Source organism: Lacerta agilis, chromosome 1 (genome assembly GCF_009819535.1).
Source record: "Lacerta agilis isolate rLacAgi1 chromosome 1, rLacAgi1.pri, whole genome shotgun sequence".
NCBI lineage: Eukaryota > Metazoa > Chordata > Lepidosauria > Squamata > Lacertidae > Lacerta > Lacerta agilis.
The window spans coordinates 24685126-24708068 of record NC_046312.1 but is presented as its reverse complement, the minus strand read 5'-3'; positions in this window follow the sequence as shown (position 1 = coordinate 24708068).

The window sequence follows — 22943 nt, the reverse complement described above, 5'->3', positions numbered from 1 at the left end:
AGATGCTTGATTGAGTTGTGTCCAAGACCTCTGGGAGTTTGGAGTTAATAAGACACAATTTTAACTATCAGCTTTGCTGAGCACGTTCCCACTGCTTGGACACTCACAGCAGTCTCATTGCAGATTTCAGAATGCTACTCCACAGGCTATTGTGAACAATTAGAGAGTTGCCTGAACCATAAAGATAAAAAGCAGAGCAACTCAAACTGTGAAGAAGTAGTAAAATGAATAGGAACTTTGCAATTAATTACCTCCTCTTTCCTTTTTTTGCTTTTGGCAGGCACAGTCCAGCAAGTCCAAGTGGCAACACGACATTCCCAAATTAGTGAAATCTGATCATCTGAACACCCAAATAGGATCCTGATATGTGCAACACTGTGCCCCAGTTCAGACATTTGGGTGTATAATAAACTTAATGAAATAGGGAGCAGGACATCTGTGAACCAGGCAATCACATATAAGACTGTATGTACAAAAATCATGTGATATATGTGATCCTTACAGCAATTTGGAACATGCTTACATGCACCCATGGGCTTGAGCATGGTGCCATTTTTATGATATTTTCTCAGTCCTGATTCCCACCATGTGAAGGATATTGTCAATGTGCCTTAATGTCAGAAGCAGGCTATTTTAACCTATCACCCCTAGACAGCATGGCCGATGGTCAGGAATGCTGAAAGTTGTAGTCAGATGTGTATCCTGCTCATCCAATAAACACTGATTTTTAAAAAAATGAAATTGAATTGAATTATGAGCTAGGGGGAAAAGTTGGATGCTCCTAAGCACTCAACCATTGCCCAAAACTCAGTCAAAGTGCAGCCAAAGAGATGAATGAGAACTTGGGCTGGTCTGACATTTTGAACACCATACAAGTATCCAAGTGAAAAGTGTGAAGTGTGTAAACCTCATTAATGGAAAGAAAGATAGCAAGACTGTTAATTAATACAAGTCCCACTCACTGACTAACCAAATAATGTGCCCCCTTGCACATCAAAGTAGATCAGGAACTGTCATAAGAACCTTAAGTGCTTCCATTGTTCTTTCTTCCTTTCTTCTGAAACATGATAACCACAAATCATTGTCATCTGGTAGGGATGTATGGAAGGTCCTGTAAAGGTAAAGGTAAAGGTAAAGGTAAAGGACCCCTGGACGGTTAAGTCCAGTCAAAGGCGACTATGGGGTTGCGCTGCTCATCTCGCTTTCTGGCCAAGGGAACCGGCGTTTGTCCACAGACAGCTTTCCAGGTCATGTGGCAAGCATGTCTAAACTGCTTCTGGCACAACAGAACACTGTGACGGAAACCAGAGCGCACAGAAATGCCGTTTACCTTACCACCGCAGTGGTACCTATTTATCTACTTGCCCTGGTGTGCTTTTGAACTGCTAGCTTGATAGGAGATGGGGCAGAGCAACAGGAGCTCACTCAATCCTGGAGATTCGAACTGCTGACCTTCTGGTCGGTAAGCTCAAGAGGCTCCAGTGGTTTAGACCACAGCGCCACCCGCATCCATAGAAGGTCCTGTATCTGCATAGAAAAGTAGTTGAGCCAATAGTTGTCAGATTATTATTATCATCATTATTATTATTTCTATTTCTACGTATAGTCTGCTCTTCCTCCCAAGGAGAACAGAGCAGCAAATGCATCATTAAAATAATAGCATTTAAAAAAATGTTTGAAAACAATCACATTCTCTCAGCCAATGATTTCAGGATGGCCAAGAACAGTATCTTTCAACCATTGAATACCTGGGTAAACAGGGATGTTTTTAAATGGTTCCTGGAGGTCAATAATGAGGTTCACAGATGTATCACATCAGGGAGGGGATTCCACATACAGGGAACTGCCACTGAGAAGGCCCTGCCATGGGTCAACGCCAAGTGAGCAGCTCCCAGTGGCAACACCACCAGGAAAGCCTCACCTGTCCATCACAGGGTCTCAGAGAGTTTATATTGGGAACTCCCTTTATATCTGAAACATCCCTTCAGACTATTGTGACTAGTGCTTGTAATTTGGAGGACAGCAGTGGCATGGGGGTGGAGGAATGATGCATGGACAGAAATGGGCTTGAGGAATGGGAATTACAAGAGTGTGGGAAGAAAGGGTTGGAGGTCACCATCATACCAGCACAGCCCTCAAGTTGCCCCCAAAAATCCAAACACATTTATCTAGTTATTAAATCATGCATGCAGTCTGGACCTAACTGAATACTCCATTTCAATACTTGACACATAATGCTTTGGTGTCTGAAGACACTACATGCAGTCTCTGTCTCCTTGGAATAATCTTTCCAAAGTAAGGAATGGAAACATCACCACTTGAATCACTTCTGACTAGGCTTGACAAATCCCCAGAGTTTTCAACAGTCTGGTTCAATCACCTTTTGCACTGGAGAAATCCCCAGGAGTATTGGCTTTCTATTAAAAAAACAACAGAAAGCAACTGCTCAGGAGAACTATAGCAACTGAACAGGAAATATTCTTTGTCATCTCTGGAATATATATTTTTAAATATAAACTTGAATCATGCAAGAACTTCTGTCAAGAGGACACCACTCAACTTTATCTGAATGGTGCAAAAGGATATAAAAGAAAAATGTACATAAGGTTACATTGACATGGAGCATTTGGGGCAGGCAAATCACTATGGTTTGGAAATAAGGTTGGAATAGACAATAGGGTTTTTTTTTTGTTTTTTTTTACAGAGCTGAAAATGGATGTGATGAAAACTATTTCACCATTATTGGCAGTATTGTTTTCTGCTGTAGTGACTCTTCTAACTAGGCAATTCAATAGTTCACAGAGGGAATGTATGGGTCAAAAGCACCAGCTCGAGAAATTGAAGCTGAAATATATAACAAAGGCTAAAGAATTCCTTTAGAATTCTTTAAGGGAAGCCATAGCTGTATGAAGTGGTATCATAGTGCTTTAAATGTATGGTGGGAATGTGGCTTAACTTCTTTCATTTCAGTGGACCTACACTGAGTGTAGCATAGTCGGATTTAATCCTAAAGTTTATGGGGAAGAAACCAACTAAAAATAGAGGAACGAGAAACCAAGACACCACTGTACTTGGCTTCTGATTGGCCAGAAGGTTGGGAGTGGAGGTGAAAAGGATAAAGGATAAGTAAGGATAAACAGGGCAGATTGAGAGAATGAGCTAAAACTGTGAAACTTGTTGAGAATGGTTGGAGCACGAAGGAAGGAAGGAAAGAAGGAAGGAAGGAAGGAAGCTGTAAATTGGCCCAGAAGCAGAATTAAGTGTTGGGAACTGATAAGTGGAGCTCAAGAAAGTATGCCTGCCCCCACCCATTTTGTCCTCACAATAATCCTGTGAAGATGACTCCAGTACAAATATGAGCTATTGGTGACTATGATAGAGGAAAAACTCCCATATAAATTAATGGAGAATGACATCTGTGTGGATTTCAACTTAGGAGAAATTGGAATGAAGGTGGCATGGTGTCACTATGAAACATTTAGTCAGTGATGACAACCAGGAATGGAGGAATCAAAAGAGGCACACCTGGTGGACACCATGAAGGCAAATAGATGTATCACACAGACATCAGGAGAATATCAAGGATCAAGGTCAGCGTAGGGAGCTCAGTCTTATATATCAGCAGAGCTGATTTGGTGCTCTAGTCAGTGTGTTTCACTGTACCAACCACCATGCTGTCTCACTGCTCCTGCCAAGCAAGTGACCCACCTGCCAGGAAAGTAGCTTGGCAGCTCTACCCTACCTGGGAAACCACAACTAGGCACTGCAATGTTGTGGGTGTGACCATCAGGTGATGTCCAGCTCTCTCATGTGCGGAGTGGCACATGGAACAGGCTATGGTGTTCACAAAGTTTGGCTCTGGAAGTCTATGGAAGTAATCTAGTCTTGTGAAGTCCTTTTAAAAAAAGAGACCATGTTATTCTTGCCTGTAAAACAGTTTAATTTAATATTTGAGCAAAAGGTTTTCAGTTCAGAAGTACAGGCATCAGAGCTACAATTAGATACAAACTCATTTGCCCATCTCCACATACACCAAATCATTACCACTTGCCTAGCAGCTGTCCTATTTCATTAACACATGAATTTTCACGAAGGATGTCAGCCGCAGTAAATCGACAACAAACAAACAATTTCAAGACAAAAGTTGATTAGCATGAAATAAAAGAAACATCTGCAAAATTTAGCAGGGACATTCAGTAACCCTTGCAAGCCTTCTCCTTTTGTAAGCATTCAACACAATTGCCTGCACCCAGTGATTGCCTACTGTTTAGTAACAATGAGGGAAATATGATGATTACGTTTATTTTTTTCCATGATAAAGTCTTACACTCAAGCTGCTTTGTACGAAAGGACAGAAACGCATCAGGGTATACATGTGGCTTCAAAGTCTATTATCATTGATTCTCCAGGTGCATTAGGAAACTGTGTTTGGGCTGTTGTTTTCTTTTCCATTTCGAAGATGCCTCCTTTCTTTCAAATCTGTTCAGTTTAATTTTATTTTCTTCATAAATTTAATATAAAAGTATGGTACCTTCCTGTTGAAATGTGCACAAATTGATGTAGGTTACAATTCAGGACAAGCTTTTAGGTTCTGGATCAAAAGAAAAAGTGATTAATTGCTACATAAAGTAAGTGTGAGAGCTCTCCTAGTTCTGCACATAGAGAGCTGAATTAAATGTTCGTAGAGACCAGTGCTTTTTTATGGGGGTACTCAAGAGTACATAGTACCGGTACCTTTTTTCCTAGAAGAAAAACACATGTCGAGACACATGGTACAACATTATAGAGACTTGGGAGTACCTCCAGGATGTCGAAAGTTCATTGGAAAGTTGCACATCAAGTAGAAGGATAATCAAGAGACACCTTTGCTGTAATAACTTAAGTTTCCATGGTCGCTTTTGATGTGGGAGAACTGTAAAACAAGAGATCCAGAAGTTACCACCAAAATTTCACACAAGATAAAACTCAAAGCACATTTCCCCCTGGAAGAATTCTGGGCACCATGTTTTATTAAGAGTTGCTGGCAGCTATAACTGTGATGGGTAAATGACAGTGCCCAGAATTTTTTTGAAGGGGGACATGTGCTTCAAGCTTGCTTTTAAGGCATAGTATGTATGTATGCAACCTTATACCATGCTTCATTAAGTAGCTTCATGCTGCTCATAGCGTAAGATCTGCCAAAGAAGAATTTGTGGAGTGAAATAAAAAGTAAACTGGATATACATGCTATAAGTTTATACATTTCATATACCAGAGAAAGAGTATGAAGTATTGGCAAAGGCTATTTTAACTTTGAACAAAACAATACTTGTGCCCAGGGGTGTCTTACGCATAGAGGTTAGTGGTGTGGGGCGCCAGAATGCCAAGTTCTGGAGGGTGCCAGGGAAGAGGTGAATGCTGGATGCAGTGCCTCCCAGCATCAGCTCGCTGCCCTCACCCACCTCCACCATGGCGCGCCGAAGCAGCACCGCGCCCAGAACCTCCGTCTGCTGTGGCCACCATGGCACGAAGCAGCTAGCTGAGCCGGGATGCACCACGTCCAGACTCTGTCTCTTCCTCACCGGAGGAGCTGCCCTCCAGTCATTACCTGCCTCCTCCAGCAACGCTGTCCTCCCTAAAAAACTCTGGGAAACGGGGGGGGGGGTTTGCTGGAAGGAGCTTTGCACCACGGCGCCGGATATGCTTAAGACAGCCCTGCTTGTGCCATTCTTAAAAGGCTGGAGACATTTTCTGATCAGCTGGTGCTGATTTTATCTGGGGATAAGAACCCTCTTTATCTGCCTGAAGGAGCATCCCGTCCTTTTGGAACTCAAGTTTACACATATGCGCCAAAGGCTATGTAACTGAGGCATACAGACAAACAATCTGAGAAGGCAAAATCTTTGCCTGCAGATTCTGCTGTTTAAGATTCATGAATGATCAGCCCTTCTCACTTTGAGTGCTGCAGCAATAATATCCAGTGTGTGGATGCAAGATGTGCCCAGGGTAGGATGGGTGAGGGCAGTGTTGTAGTGTTCTGGGGTCACAGGGGGACAAAGGCACGTTACTATTTCTACAGCAGGGTCCCTTACCCAATCTGCGTGAAAGGAGAGCTTTTTAGCCACAGTGCAAAGCTAAGCATTTAGGAGCACTGAAAACACTAGATGCTTGAGTTTCAGTGGTGTGCAAGTTCTGTTATGTACAATTAAACTTCATCAAAAACAAAACACAGCGTTGCTCAGAAAGAAGATATTGGAGCACTCTAAATCATTGCCCCATGTATGTGCATAGAACTAGCTGAAAAGCAACACATGGCAGTCTGCACTGATTGTTGCAATGCATCCCTAATTATTATTATCAAATAATCTTATAAAGTAGTATAATCTTAGAATATGTGTGGCTGTGACTATCATGAAGGGAGCCTGCAATTCTGAAACTACCAGCATACTGCTGGGTGAGTGGAACTCAACTTCCTCACCAAGCACTCCTTAAAGTCAGTTTTGCTGATGGGTGAATAAGGGCTAGATAAATATGAAATGAGTTTGGGGGGAAATTAAACATAGAGGCCAGACCCATGGCAAACTTTGACATACCTTTGGCTGAACAGAATAGCCATTTGTAATTCAAAGAACCTATTTTTGCAGCATTTAACAAAGTCTTCCTTGAGCATGATGCAAATTTATGAAGTGTTCCTATGTTTCCTAGCAGTCATCAATTGCTAATCTGTTGGATTAAGACTGAGCTTGTTGTGGCCTGGAAGTTCCAAGAGTTCAGGCAGCCTCCAGTGGGACTGTTCCCCATACAGAAAGTCAGATCAAAACATTCTGCATGCACTAAAAATGTTGAGATGGAAAGAAACCTGTCTGTCTCAGAAAGGTGTGAGATGACATCTTTCAAAATAGCCATGGCCCTCAAACAGAAGTCATTCCATTCTAGCATTCATAGCTGTAGAAACATGGTTATTACAGAAAACTGACTGAATATGAATGAAGACTGGAATTTTTAGACACGGCGGCTGCAAGTTGGATAAATCAAAGGAGGAAAACCAGAAATTGGATTGTGGGAATGAGAAGGAGGTGAAAATAAATATTTTGAAAGCGGGGAAAAGATTTCCCTTGAAGCTTGGAAAGCAAGACAAATTTTAACATGTTTTCCCGCTGTCCAATCAGGGTTTTCTTTCACCCCATTCAGTGTTTGTGTGTGTGTGTGTGTGTGTGTGTGTGTGCATTTTCTGTGGGAGGAAACTAGATCTCGCCCATGTGTAGACAATTAATGAAATAATCAGCTGGGTGACTAGATTCAAAATGTGGGGCTTTGCACACTTTCCAGCAGAAGATAGATCCCAGTGGAATTAAAAGCACTCTCATAGCTAACCAGCAGTATAGCATGGAAGATAGGATAAACTAAGGTTAGCAGATTTTTTTTCAGTGAATCCGGGGACACATTTCAATGGATTTTGTATGGGGACTGATTTGTAAATCGGTGGACTGTCCCCTGGAAATGGGGATGTCTGGTAACCTTAGGTTAAACCCTTTAGTATATCCTGTTTATGCCTTAAAATGCATGCCCCTCCCTCTACTCCTCTTGTAATTATTAGACCACACACTGTTAAGTATTTTTAAAATACTTTACTTATAAATCCAAAGGTCTGATTCATGTGTTGTTCCATGCAACTTGGTATTAACTCCTCCATGCACTTACTAACATTCATGCATAGTTGTGTTTCACTACAATTTCCCACATTTCCTCCTTTTCTTCCTCCATAGATTATCTATATCTACAGACGCGCGCACGCACACACATACACACACAAACACAAGATTAATTCTATGGATGAACAGAGAAGGAGAAGGAAAAGATACCTGTAACAACTGAGACACATCAAGCCAAACACAAATGTATGCCCAATATTTAAATGATGTTCATATTGAATGCTTACATAATGAAATCTCTAGGAGGGGTAAGAAGCAGTAGTTTTAAGCAATTGTCGTGGGGTATAACAGATAAACATTCAGTTTCTGATGGCATGTGATGGAGCATCCTTGCTGAAACTAGCAGCACATCCTTGCTACATATGTGTGTTTTGGGATGCTACATAACCTTCAAAATTAAAATTTGGAAGTGTACACACTGTGATGTCAGAAACTGCAAGCTGCAGAGTAAGTACGAAAGGAGGGAAGGAAATCAACTTGAGCCAGCTCTACTACCTTCTTAATTTCACCACAGCCACCAAGTGACCATCTTCTTTTTTTCTGGCTGTTTCCACTAAGTGCCTGGAACCACTAGAATCTAGCACGGCTCAATGTATGTGGTGATATGCAACAATATGTTTTTCTAAACAACGACAACAAACAAAAAAACCTTATCAACAACAGGTGCTTTAGTAATACATTTTCATTTTTTTAAAAACAAAACAAAACACCTCTGTGATTTATTCTTGAAAGGATGAGCCTCTGAACTTCGCTGAGAATCTCCCCCAGCCCAGCTGAAATAGGTAATGGTGCCCCCTGCTGAGTTTCAGGAAAACTTTGCTCTGCTCTTAAAAAGTATTAAAATAAAATGCTGGTCAAGCACTCTGATGTTTGCTGATTTGTTGCAAACTGCTGCCACTTGTCTGTCTTGATAAATTGGCCCGTATAAAGGATAGTTCTCTTAATGCACAGAGCACTCTGGATTTTGCTTGGTCAGGGCAATCATTATTTACGTTGAAACACCTATGATCATTTCCTAGGTTTTGCAAGCGGAAAGGGAATGGGAAAAAGGGAAGCTGGCAAATGCGTTACTTACTTCCCCGCTTCTTCATTTCTGCAGCCCCAGAAAAGTAGGTTAATCAGGTGCAGGTTGCATGTCTCAGTGCCAAGTCAGAGGTGGAGCCTTTGAGAGCTCCACTTACCTCCAATACAGTTGAGTGTATTCATTAATTGGGTGAAGAGGCTTTGCCTGTGGGCAGAAGGGAATTAGTGACAGAAGGCTTTCCTATTTTCCCGCCACCACGCAACAAGATGAAGATCATGATTGACCAGCCTATTTTGCAAAGCTGTCCGGGGTCAAGCCCCAAGAACATTTGAGGTTACAAGAAGGGTTATTCCATTTTCCAAAATAAATAAGCAAGTTCTCAAACGCATCAAGGGTGCATGTCCCTTCTCCTCTTTTACTAAGTGCATTTGGCATTCTCTTTCAGGGGGAAGTACAGAGAGTTCAGTGCAATGACCTTTGAGGCTGTTTTCCCCAGTGAGATGGGTGAATGTGTATAAAGCAGCACCAAAAGAGAGGGATTCGTTTTAGAATATTGTTCCAGGGAAGACGCTAGAGAAAACCAAATGCAAAGGTCTGCGGGGAGCTTCTATTCACATTTGCTTGAATGCAATTATTATTATTTTAATATTAATTAAATTTCTGTACCGCCCTTCATCCAAGGATCGCAGGGCAGTTTATAACAACAACAAAAACACATAACATAGTAACAAACAAAAACAACCCCGCCCACACAGTTTAAAAGGTCACAGATTGTTTAATTAGCCAAAGGCCTGTGAGAAGAGGAATGTTTCTGCTTGGTGTCTAAAGATATGTAATGAAGGCAAGCCTTCCTGGAGAGAGCATTCCACATGTGGGGAGCCACCACAGAAAAGGCCTGTTTTCATGTTGCCACCATCCAGACTTCTTGTGGAAGAAGCATACGAAGAAGGGCTTCAGATGATGATCTCAGAGTTCAGATTGGTTCATATGGGGAGTACTTGAGGTACTGCGGCAAGTACTGTATGCAAGTAGACTGAAGGCAAGGAGAACCCTGCTTTATCAATCACACAGTGGGTTCTGCAAGATTTTTTTTCTGGCCAGAGAGGCTGAACCCCTAAGACCAGGGGTCAACAAACTTTTTCAGCAGGCGACTGGTCCACTGTCCCTCAGACCTCATGTAAAAACATGCTGATTCCCGGACTGTCCGCAGGCCAGATTGAGAAGGCGATTGGGCCGGATCTGGCCCCCAGCCTTAGTTTGCCTACCCATGCCTAAGAGTGACCTTGTCACAGGGCCTTTTCAATGTTAGCATGCTCTCTTCATAATGTCTCATCTCAAGATATATAAAGATATAGATATGGCAATGATGAAATTTTAATATAGTTTATGCCACAGCGGGTACTTATTTGGATAAAAGTACCTTGCTCTGTAAATGCAGTAAATAAAAATAAGTAACAGTGCTACTAGAATGGCTATCGAAATAACTTCATGCATATGGAAAACAGCCTCTATGATTTTAATTGATTCCTCTAGGGATGTTGACTTGGTCATTATTAAGGACTGCTAACAAAGGATACTATTTTCTTTGCAAAATAGAGATAGGGCAAAAGTGAGAGGTTGTATGTGATTTTTTTTCTTCCTTGCAAGCAATTGCACTATTGCCGAAATAAATTTATTCACAGTTCAGAAATATGACCTGACCAATTATTTTTAAACCATTCATCCATGGAAGCCCACACAGAGACTTGCTTTAGGTCCATTTTATTATCAACTAAAATGATGGTGCATGCATTTCTGAGTGAGAGCTTTCCTTTAAAAACAAACACTTTGTCATCCCCAAGTCCAGGGGTAACCAAAGTGGTGTCCCCTGGATGTTATCATAGAAGAGACTTTGAGGGTCATCTAGTCCAGTCCCTGCAATCCAGGAATCTCAGCTAAAGCACCAAGGACTGATGGCCATCTCACCTCTGTTTAAAAACCTCCAATGAAGGAGAATCCACAACCCCCTGATGGAGCCCACTGCCAAACAACTCTTACTGTCAGAAAGTTCTTCCTGATGTTTAGTTGGTATCTCTTTTCCTGTAACTTGAATCCACTGGTTCGAGTCCTACCCTCTGGAGCAGGAGAGAACAAGCTTGTTGAAGATAGCTATCATATCTCCTGTTTGTCTCCTCTTATCCAGGCTAAAGGGGCACTGAGAGCCAGTGTGGTGTAGTGGTTAAGAGCGTTAGACTTGTAATCTGGGGGACCGGGTTCGAGTCTCCGCTCTCCACATGGGTGACCTTGGGCTAGTCATACTTCTTTGAAGTCTCTCAGCCCCACTTACTTCACAGAGTGTTTGTTGTGGGGGAGGAAGGGAAATGAGATTGTTAGCCGCTTTGAGACTCCTTTGGGTAGTGATAAAGCGGGATATCAAATCCAAACTCTTCTCTTCTTCTTCTACTCTAATACCCATCAGCCCCAATTAGCATGCCCTGTAGCCAGGGATTATGAGGATTGGAGTCCATAAGATCTGGAGGGCACCACACTGATTTCCTCTACCCTGATTCTCAAATGGGATATCTTTTTTAATCAAATCACATTTAAATGACTGCAACCTTCATGAAGACATTGGCCTGCTTTGAACATAATACTAAGATCTGATTTTTACAGTCACCCTCCCTCCCCTCCCATCCTCTGGCACAGTATAGTGTTGCATCTGAACCCTAAATTGTGACTAACCTATGGATTTTTGGGGAAATGCAGCTTCATAAATAATGAAGTTTGAAGAGAGAACAAGCATTCACCCCCTCCCTCTGCCATAGTGGCCAGTTACCGGTAAGTAGATGGGAGCAAGGGGAAGGAAGAAATTACTCTCTGGCTTGGACTGTCATCCAAGCCAGAGAAGTTATCTATCTGGGAAATGGAGCCTAGTATGATGCACAACATTTCTATTCTGAACAGGATAATTACAGTTCTCTGAGTCACTACTAGCAAATGGGAACAATTGAATGGCAAGGGGAGCCTAACCCTGTGCAATGAGTTGCTTGGCCTGAGGAGCCAAGTCAATGCCTGCAGCTTTACAAGGCCAAATCAGATCCTATTGCTTCTCTTTGTTACTTGGTCCTCGCTGGGCTGGAAGCCACAGAGCCACTCTCTGGCTTTGCAGTGGTGGCAGTAGAATGCAGCAATGTTCAGGCCGGGGTCAGTGGTGCTGTTGGGCAGCTTCAGACTCTGGACTTAACCATCATGGAGGCCCTGTCTCTTTAGAGGGTAATGTCCTTTAGTTCAAAATGTGTTGAGTTAGCTCTTCTGCAAAGGTACAGTCTGCATAAAATAGTGAAACTGCAATCCATAAAGCCTCAAATAATTAACGTCTCGACTGCATTTGTTTTAATGTAAGCAGAAACCATGGTTCATTTGTATGGTGAGCTATAGCTGCCCATGAAGCCTAGCTCAGTTGTCTTTAAGAAACATTTAAAAGACAATTTTCCACTTTAGATCAAACAGGGAATGCGAGGAAGGGATCTGAAAACGGTTATAATATTATTTTGCTACAGCTCCCGATCCCCCTACTACCCCCTTGATTCCCCCCCCCCCCATCTTAAATTGGTTAACGTTATTTTGAATAGCAAGCATAGTTTGCGCTTTCTGAACTTTCGAGTCCGTCTGCTTTAATCTGTGATCTGATATTTTATGAGGCATTGTTGGCTTCAATTGGGGAGGGGGCAAAGGAGAAAGGGTTTCCTGTCTGACTGCAGCGAACAGCTTTTCCTGAGCACTCTGAGCGGGGAGGTTACAAGAGGGCCAGCCACAGTCACACATATGTGCGCACACACAAATTATAATAATAATAAGGTAATAAGAAACAGGAATTTGGGATTCTGAAGGAGTATGAACTTTTAGCCCTTCAAACTGTGGCTTTGCCCTGCTTCTTCCCTAAGATCTCCATCTGTTTTCGTATTAATCAGCCATCAAAATGTTTTCTTTCCTTTGTACTTTTGTGGGTGGCTGGTGCTTTCTTCATATTCTGCAGTGTCATCTTCTGCCTACTTGCTTGAGGGAATGGATGGGGGAGAGATTTGGTTCCGTTTGCATTTCAACATGAGCCTGCCTAATTTTCACTTTTTGAAATGAATATGCAAGCCAAAACAAAATTTCTCCTTTGAAATCCATGCTTCTCTGAACATTGTGGTGCAGTTCTCTGACCAAGTAACGTGCAGGGGCAGAGGATATTATCTTAGGGGCATGTATGCATAAAAGTTCTGAAAATGGTTTTACTTTGAGTTTCCTGCATTAGGTGTTATCTTTATTTATTTGGGGTTTTTTATATAAAAAAAAGCATGCATGTGAATATTCATTATCAGTAAATGTAGGTGGTTCTCATGCTGATCCATGTGGGCTATAATTCTATGGATATTTATAGTAAGAGTAATTGATTGTTTAAGCCAATAGGGCTGCTTGTGAGAAAATTATTTTAGAAATTCTGTGTTAGTCATTAAATGAAATTTGGTTCATAGCAGGGGAAACAAACAATGTCAGAAAGTTTTGGCAGACCTTCAACAAATCCTAGACTTACATTTTTTATTTAAATAAAATATGAAATGAAACTTTAATCTTTAGTGATCAATTGCTCAAAGCTAGTGCAAGTTAATATAATCTTCCTGTTATCTGGTTATCTCTCCTCTCTATACCTATGGTGATTAGAAGCTATGTTTACAAACTGCATTCCATCCTCTCTCTCTCTCTCAATTATCAAAAATTCTGCCAATTTAGGATCAGAGTTAAGGCTGTTTTATGTTTGCTCAAGTACAACAAGCCTGGGAAATTTGAAGCTAAGGCTGATGCCTCAGCAGCTGTGCCTCATGATCCACTATACCAATTTACAATTTAATTAAACTTTCATGCATCTACATTTTACCTTGATTTTTCAGGCAAAGAAGATATTTTTACCTGTTAGTTGTGCAACATATCTGTAAAGTTTTTTTTAAAAAAAATCTAAATGCCTCCTCCCCCACCACGATGATTATTTGACAATGGACTAGCACTGATCACTTCCAGACCTATCATTTTATGTGGATGATATTGGTTGCCTGGTAGGTGCTTGTAACGTGGAATGATAACTTCAATTGCGTAGACTCAGATAGAGTCTATTGAAATGAAAGACAAATCTAGGACTTCGGCTTACCACTCCATCACTGAGAGCCATCTTACTCCAAAGCTGTGGTGGAGGTTGAACGAACAGGATAGAACACCACGCCATATCGATAGTGCCTAGATAACAAATCAGTTAAGGATGTGAGCTGCAATTTCCCAGTAGCTGTGATTTTCTTAAGTTTGATTGAACATAATACAACATGCTAAACCCAAAACTTTTTCTGTTAACTGAAAATTTTGCTTGGGCCTTACACAAAACATGATTTATTAGTGTTATTGAAGTCTTAGGCCACATTCACACCATATATTTAATGCACTATGATACCACTTTAAAGAGTCATGGCTTTTTCCAAAGAATTCTGGGAGCTGTGGTATTCCCAAACTACAGTTCACATAATTCTTTGGGGGAAACACTGACTGTTTAAAGAGATTAAATGTATGGTATGAGTGTGGTCATTGTTTTATCGGCACTCTACCTTGTGGAGGGTACCTGATATATAAAAAATACAGTTGATAAAAGCTACAGATGATGATAGTAAAAATAAGGTAGGGGGGAAACAACAGTTTTAGCTCAGATCTCAGGGTAAAAACTTTAACTTTCAATAAACTTTAATATAGACTCTTGTTTATGGGTGTTCTGTCCTGTGAAATTCTCAGCTGTCGTGACACACACACTTCAGCAAAGCAGCCTACTTCAAAAAAGTACAATTCCAACAGTGGGGAAACAACCTTTGAAACAACCTTCAGCAACAGTAAAACACAACCTATAATAATGGTTAACCGTAACGTTACTAAAGGGACTTATATACTGAAGCATTAAAATGGATGGGTCACGATGATTTGAAATTGTGCTTTAGCCAATGCTACATTTGACCCTGAGCAGGTTTTACACACAGGATGTTTCTAAAATTAAATATAAAGTACAGGTATATACATAATTTATATCTTGGCACTTCAGTGCACTTATTTTCTGTGTCTTAAAATCAGTTCTTGAGTAGTAACTGTTTCTAGAAGATGGACTTATTTATTCATTTTGCTTTGCAAAAACACGACTAAAACAAAGCATTATCCTGTTAGGATTCACCATAAACTAAAACTATTGAGGCACTTTTCAACTTGGTATCCATCAGCAGTCCAATGAGAAACACATTGTCAAAGCAGTAAATTGATTTGTGCACCGATCCTCTCCTGTGTATGTCTTCAGATAGCTGATAGAAAAGAAGACCAGTGGTAGGAGAGAAGATCACAAGGGGAGTGTGCAAAAGAGATGGAGACTCTGTGCCTACCCCCGCCACCCATTTTCAGGGAGAGTACCCTGCAAGAAGAAAAGTTATAGGCAGAAATTGATGCAATATTAGCAGGCAGGATGTTACGTTCTTTAGACCCAATACTGGATCTGGAAAATATTTTTCAACTTACGCTTTGCAAAAAGAGATATGAAAATGTCCATTTTTTTCAGTTCAATGTGTAGCACATTTTGAACTTTCTACCTTGTGGGACAGCCCATTAACCACTTGTGGGTGGGCTTCATAACCTCCATTTTAATTTAGTGGTCAGTGGTGGCTAAGGCTGTACAGATCGAACATGCTGTAGAAATGTGAATGGCTGCTGTCCAGGCCCACTGCTGGATGTGGAAAGTCATCCACTACCAGCCTCCCTCAATAGGGCAGCTGTTAAATAAGTGAGCGGAGGTGCCACCCTATTCTTGCCACAGCTGGTGGGGTGAGAGCTCCTTACTACATTACATCCTGGTCACCCCAACCCAGCCTATAACTTGTTGCCATGTAAGTAAATGGTAGAGGGCAAAATCACCACCCCACCTCTGACACCGATAAGCCTGGACTCTGGCTCTGGTGATAAGGATGCCATAAATGGGAGAGGCAATAAAGGTGCATTTCCTGCCCCCAGGAGAACCTGCAATGTATGGTTCACCCTACAACTTGCCGTGAAAAGGGGCATTTAATGAGAATGTGTTTACGAGTAGAATATTCACACATAGGTACCTCTGATTTTCTTCATCTAGCCTTTCTTTTCTCAGCTTCTTGGCCAAATGTAGACAACCTGTGACCCTGGACTGTATCAGGACCTTAGCCTAGTTTTTATTCTGACCCCGCCTACTGCTTTTGGCTCCACCCACAGGGAATGTGGCCCTCAATGGGGGGGAGCTTCCCCCCCTGCTGTCATTAGTATATTTATGAAGCACATCCTGGTGTCATATGCTAACTGAGGCATTAGGAAGATGTGCTTTCTTTTATATTGAGTAGGGGGTCGAATTCATGATCTTAGGTTCAATTATTGCAATATCCCACTTTTTCTCAAAAGGTCAGAAAGGGAACAGAGGCAAAATGATATTGCTTATGAATTGTTCAACGCTGGTTGGCTTCTTCTCAGCAAAGGCGCCGTTAACAAATGCTGCCTGATGTGCCTCTGAGTCCTGGAAAATAGGCAGAGTATCTTTAGAGAGCTGACATGTAAATTGCCCCTAAGTAAGGAAGTGACTGTTGCATTTATTACCCACATTATTACCCAATTTGTCAGCTGTAGTTGACACCCATTGCTTGAAAGCTGGGGAACAGCCCAGAGTAGGAGCCAAGAGGTGATAAATCCAAGGAAATTGGTTTCTTGAGATCTCTCTCCAGCTCACCAGGTTATCCAATGACAAGGACATCCAATGAAGAAACGAAATGCACAACATATTACTTGCATTAATTACCTCTTCGTTTTAGGTTTTGTTTTCCTTTCTTCTACTCTCTGCAGCACATGTACCTTTAAGGGCAGGATGACAAATAGCAATGTTCCAGAATCTGTCTTCCAATTTCTCAAAAAGTTTTCTTCCCTATAAAAAGGGGGCTTCCATTATTATGCCTCATTGTCAAGGCACTTTAGGTAGCAGCAGCAGCAGCAGCAGCAGCAGCAGCAGCAGCAGTAGTAGTTATGTTGGTGGGTGCAGGGCTAAGCTTGCCTTATTGGTGCAAAGTAGCCAAGGGTGATTTGTGTACAGTAGAACCTCGGGTTGCAGACGTAATTCGTGACAGAGGCACGTCTGCAACCTGCAGCGTTCGTAACCTGTGCACGATTTAGCACTTCTGCACATGTGCGAGTGGTGAAACCCAGAAGTAACCCTTTCCTGTACTTCTGGGTTTCCCGCAGTCCACAACCTGAAAACACGTAAATCGAAGCGTTTGTAACCCGAGGTACCACTGTACTTTTCTTTCCAGTAATCCCTTCCTCCTGGACTAAGAACCAATGGCAGTCATTGCCTTATACAGGATAAATAAAAGAGGGTTGGGAATAGGGCTCAGCCAAAATTCCTTAGAAAACAATTTTCTGACATGTTGTCTTTTTCTTTTTAATGCTCTTCCTGGAGAATTTCAGCCCTGCCCAGGAGCTGTTGTTCAGTCGTTCAGTCGCGTCCGACTCTTCGTGACCCCATGGACCAGAGCACGCCAGGCATGCCTATCTTTCACTGCCTCCCGCAGTTTGGCCAAACTCATGCCAGTCGCTTCGAGAACACTGTCCAACCATCTCATCCTCTGTCGTCCCCTTCTCCTTGTGCCCTCCATCTTTCCCAACATCAGGGTCTTTTCCAGGGAGTCTTCTCTTCTCATGAGGTGGCCAAAGTAGATTTAACAAATTGACCTCTCAAGGTTTACCATCCATTAATGGGGGGGGGGGGACAATTGTGGATCCACTTTTTATATGGTTAATGTTAGCTTACTAATGCTTCAAAATGTTTATTTTGAATTAAAAAATATTCCCATTTTGGGGGCAAAAGAAACATGGGAAATAACAAGAAACGCTGTTAAAATATCAGAAGTGACTTGCCAAGTGGCAAAGAGCTACTCCACTGGCTTCCCAGCAGGTAAATGATGCTTGCTTACCAAACAAGGAGAAGGGTGGGTCGGTCGAGAAGTTGGTGTGGTGCAGAGGTGCTAGCAGGAGCACTACATTTGCACCGCACCAGCTTTTCCACTGCTTCACTAATCCCCCTGATGGTAAGCAGCAGCCATTCAACTGTCGGGAGACTGGGTGAGTGGAGCTACCACACCACCTACTACTGCCTGGATTGTATTCCTTGGTCACACTAAATTGATCACACTAGAGTAAGTCAGGAACCGGTTTACAATGGGTGAGAGAGAAGGTAGTTACAGGGAAAACTCTTGTGAGTCTGAAATACTCTCCTACAGACGCACACGCTTCAGTAGCACTGTAAGCCCCTATTAATGTTGCTCAGGTACTTTTCTCCCTTCTTATCATAACACTGCTCCCTTCTCCAAACAAGGCAGCTGGCCTGTCTCGTTGTTTTATCTGGCACCATTTCCTGAGCAAAATCAATCTCCGATTCCTTGTAATGTTCAGCACTAAATCCATGAAGCAAAACACATCGCCGGGGTCTCGCATTTAATATGGAGCCTCTTTTATCTGGTTGCAAAGCAGACTTCTAATCAGGGGCAATGAATAAACAGCCACTTGCTTCCAGGGAACTTGGGGCAGACAGCTCTATTGGCTTGGAGGCCCCACCCTCAAAGCAGGCCACCATTTCTTAATTCAAAACATTAGCTGCTTGTTAATTTTGCCTGGCAATTATTAAGATGTAAGAGAGGGTCTGTATTAATACGTTTACTGATGGAACTGGAGAGATAAGGGGGAAAGAGATTTCTATTTCTACTTCATTGGAAACAAGGAATGGTAAGAAACAATGAACTATTGAAAAGCAGACATTTTATATTTGGAGCAGTATGTTAATTTAGCCTCCGTCTTTCTGTTACGTTGGCATATGGAAAGAGCCTAGAGAAAGGGTGTCAGTATTTTATGATTAAAAGCCACATTCAGATGACTCAATGAATGTATTGATATAGACAGATTGCATGTAGACTCTGCACACAGATGGAGAGATCAGGCACCTATGCCTGTCTCTGTCTGTGAAAACTACCTATGGGTCCAAACTACCTATGGGACCATGTTGTATGGTAACTCCCTCCATTAGAAAATCCAGTACATGGAGGAGTAGGGGTGAGTGAATCAGTGGATTTCAGTTTCTTTCACTTTCTCATTTTTTCCCAATCTTAGGTTTCATTCTTCACATTTCCAAATCAAAACTGTTTCTAATATTGTGTTTTAATTTGTTATAACCTCCCTGGGACCTTAGGGTGAAGGTTGTGCAAATAACAACAACAGCTTTTTAAAAGTTGTCATGGAACTTCAACAGCATTTTAGTGTGAATTTCTTATACTTTTTGTATGCAATATTGCCTAATATTCACATTTTATTGAAGCAGTTTTCCTCAATACAATGCATTGTATGCTATTTTCACAAATACTGTATATGCATTTTAATTCTCACTTTCACTATTATCTGCTTATTAGTACACAGGTACCTTTCCTACTTGTCTGGAGAACTGCATTGCAAAATTCAGAGAAGTGTGAATTACGAATCATAGAGTTGGAAGGGTCCCAAGGGTCATCTAGTCCAACCCCCTAAAGGAAGACTGTTTACTGGTTTGTGTATTGTTTCGGGAGATACAAATTATGTAGGTTTGCCTTAAGGTGTAAACTGGTTACATTTTACCCCACACCCTGTGGAGGAGGCAGAATGACCACACCTTCCAACACTGCATGCCTGGCTGGCCCTACATCCAACCCATGTATTCCACACACTGCTTGAAATGAGAATGTATGTGAGTAAGCACTGCTTGCATATAGGCTCCTGGAGCAATCAGGAAACCTGGTTGCACCAGTTTCCTGAATATGGAGACCAGTGGTTTTTTTCTGGGGGTACGCAGGGGTATGCATACCACTAAACATTTTGTGAATCTAATGGGAGAAGAAACTATTTTATTTTATTTTATTTTATTATTTTATTTTTAATTTCTTCTCTAGCACTGTGAATCACTAGTTCTGTTGAATGGCATGGTGAATCATCAGTTCCGTTGCTACCCCTGATGGTGGCCTCATTTCCTGATGGTGGTGTTTCCTGAGTCTTGGACGGAAGCAAGCATAATGTGTGAAGCAGGAGTTGGAATCTAGCATGGTGATTGGTCAGTTTCGTTGTTACCACCTCCGGTGGCAGCTTCCTTTCCTTTCCCGGTGTTTCCTGAGTTTCAGACGGAAGCAAGCGTTTAATATGTGAAGCAGTGTGGAATGTGGAGGTAATGCATGTTCTTTGTACTTCTGTCCATTTACTGTATTTATTTTTCCCAATTTGAACTATAGAATGGTGGTTTTCTTGAGTCAAAATGAGAGTACCCCTAAAAAAAATTTAAGGGGGAAAAAAGCACTGGTGGAGACCCTATCTGCTTCCAGCTGTTCACACACAAGCTCCTCAAAGGATATAGACAAGACACTTATGACGGGGCCAACTGAGCTCATGACATTGAGGACAGGTCATGTTGAATATATGCCTGGAGAGTAAATAGCCACAGTGTGAACCAAAACGAGTGAGAGGAATCATGCTTAACTCTTTCCTGATAAAAGAGGCAAAACAGTGATGCAAAATAAAGGTTAAACATGCTTTCATGCATTGAACTGCTGGTCCTCATGTTGAAAATAAATGGATACAGGTCCCTCAAAATAAAAAGGCACTTATTAACCAAATATTCTAACCCTTGCAGCTGCAAGTCGATATGATTTTAGGAGAAAAGCTAGTCAGAAAAAGTGGGGCTATGTTTTATCACACAATCCAGAAAGGTTGAAGTCACCAGCAGAATGTGGATTGCATCCCTGGATGTCCCGTGGTAAAATGATGTACTGGCAAACCTCTCTATCTTATTATTTCACTAGGCTGACCTTTAGAGGCAATAGAGTTGAGCCATCTTTATAAACTATGCTTTCTCAATTCATTCTTTGTCTTTGTCCAGATGTTGGACTCTTGCACTACATTTTGGTAAGAACATAGGAAGCTGCCTTATACTGAGTTAGACCATTAGTAGTGGCCATTCAAGTGTTCAACATTTGGTTTTCCTTTTGGTTTATTTAACAAGTTTTTTTGAAACTCACCCTTTAGAAAAGGAATCAAAACAAGATAAGATGGAATACACCTGCTTAGCAGAATTTATAGTTTAAATCTCTTGGTTGTGCCGACCACTTAGAACATTAATTTGCCTTTCAAAGGATTAATGTGTTTAATTAAGTTTATGAAGTAATTCCTTAAAGGCTAAGTCCACATTTGACACAATAATGAATTCTCTTCTTGGCCTTTGTATAAATCTAAATCTGTATATATCTTGCTTACAGAATTTCCCTATACAAAACCCCTTCTGGATTAGTTCCAAAGTAAGAGCAGCCACATTCATTCCTTATATATTTACTATGTGTTTTGTCCTTAAATGCATAGATGGGGGGGGGGAATACCCACATGGCAGTATATACTTGGTTATGTAGGTAGAACTAAACAGTGGCTAGAGTGCTGGCACTGAACATGGGAAGTTCAGTTCTTGAAATCTGAAGAGGATAACCTGCCCTCTTTAAGCTAGAGTGGCGCTGGCATTGCAGGCTCTTCTGATGCTGGAACTTCTGGGGAGACAGGAACCTTTGAGGCGGTCACATTCTTTCTTGGAGATGTCTACTGAATCTATGGCCTCTTCCTCCGAGCACAGGGATTTTGATCCAGCATCATGACAGAGCCACCCAGTGTGCCTGAGGAGGGGATAGGTGCTGATTATGATGTATGTGATGATGATCTCACTCTAATTATCCATGCTTTGGTCCTGACCTAATTGGATTGCTGTAATGCATTCTGCAAAGCACTTCCTCTAAATGGCATTTGAAGTCTGCAGTTGGTTCAGAAGCAAAATACGGTGTCCAGTTTATTAAACAGGCCATGTTGTCCATTAACTGGATCAGGTGGAGCTCAGTGCTTCCAGCATGTATCTGTGAACAATTCAAAGTGTTGTTGTTTGGGACCCATGAAGCCCCCAATGGTTTGGGATCAGAGCAAAGGATGGACTGCCTCCTCCCATCTCAGCTGGCCCGTTCCTTAAGATCTTTTTTGAGACTCTGCTATAGGTGTCCTCTTCATTGGAAGTCGAGAGATTTACTGGAGTTAGGTTCTTCTCTGTTGCAGTTGCCAGTTATGGAATTCCCTTCTCAAGGACATGCATGTGAAACCTACCTTTCTGTTTTAGACACAATTCACATCACTTTAGCCCAAAGCTTTAGGGAGTAGCACCATGAGTATGACATTTGTTTTCTGTCTATTATTCTGCTTCTGTTTCTGTTGCCATCTTGTATGCACTTTAGCTTGTTTTGAATTATGTGTATTTTATATGACATACTCTTATTTTGAATTGTAAACTAATGGGAAGACCTTGTTGCGAGAAGGTGGGGGGTGTAAATGCTCTAAATAAAGCAATAACAATAAGGATGCAATCCTTATTTTGTGTACTTTATCCTGAGGGTAGGACCTGCTTCCAAGTACAACTGTGTAGGATTGTGCTATAAATCTGTATGGTTTGGTGATGTATGGCAATGGGACTCCTGGCTCCTACCTGTCTACCATGGATTACTTTGAGTCACTGGGCTTTTTATTCAAGGTGTGTGTGTGTGTGTTTAGTCTTGATGAGGTGTTTTATATCCTGTTCTGCATGTGAGAGATTCAGCACTATTATGGAAAGTGCTTTGCATTCATAGATTGATATTTGTTTGCTGGTCACAATGTAGATGTAAAGCTTGATAAGAATATAACAGAATAATAATAATAATAATAATAATAATAATAATAATAATAATTTATTATTTGTACCCCACCCATCTGGCTGGGTCTCCCCAGCCACTCTGGGCGGCTTCCAACAAAGCATGAGAACAGCCTGCTGGAACAGGCCAATGACCCATCTAGTATAGCATCCTGTTCTCACAGTGGCCAGCTTGATGCTTGTAGGAAACCCACAAGCAGGATTTGTGCACAGTAGCAGTCTCCCCTCTTCTAGTTTCCAACAACTGGCATTCAGAAGCATTATTGCATCTGACCATGAAGACAGCGCATAACCTCCATCATGGGTAGTAGCCATTGATAGCCTTCTCCTCAATGAATTGGTCTAACCTTCCTTTAAATCCATCCATGTTGGTGGTAATCACTACCTCCTGTGGGAGAAGAAA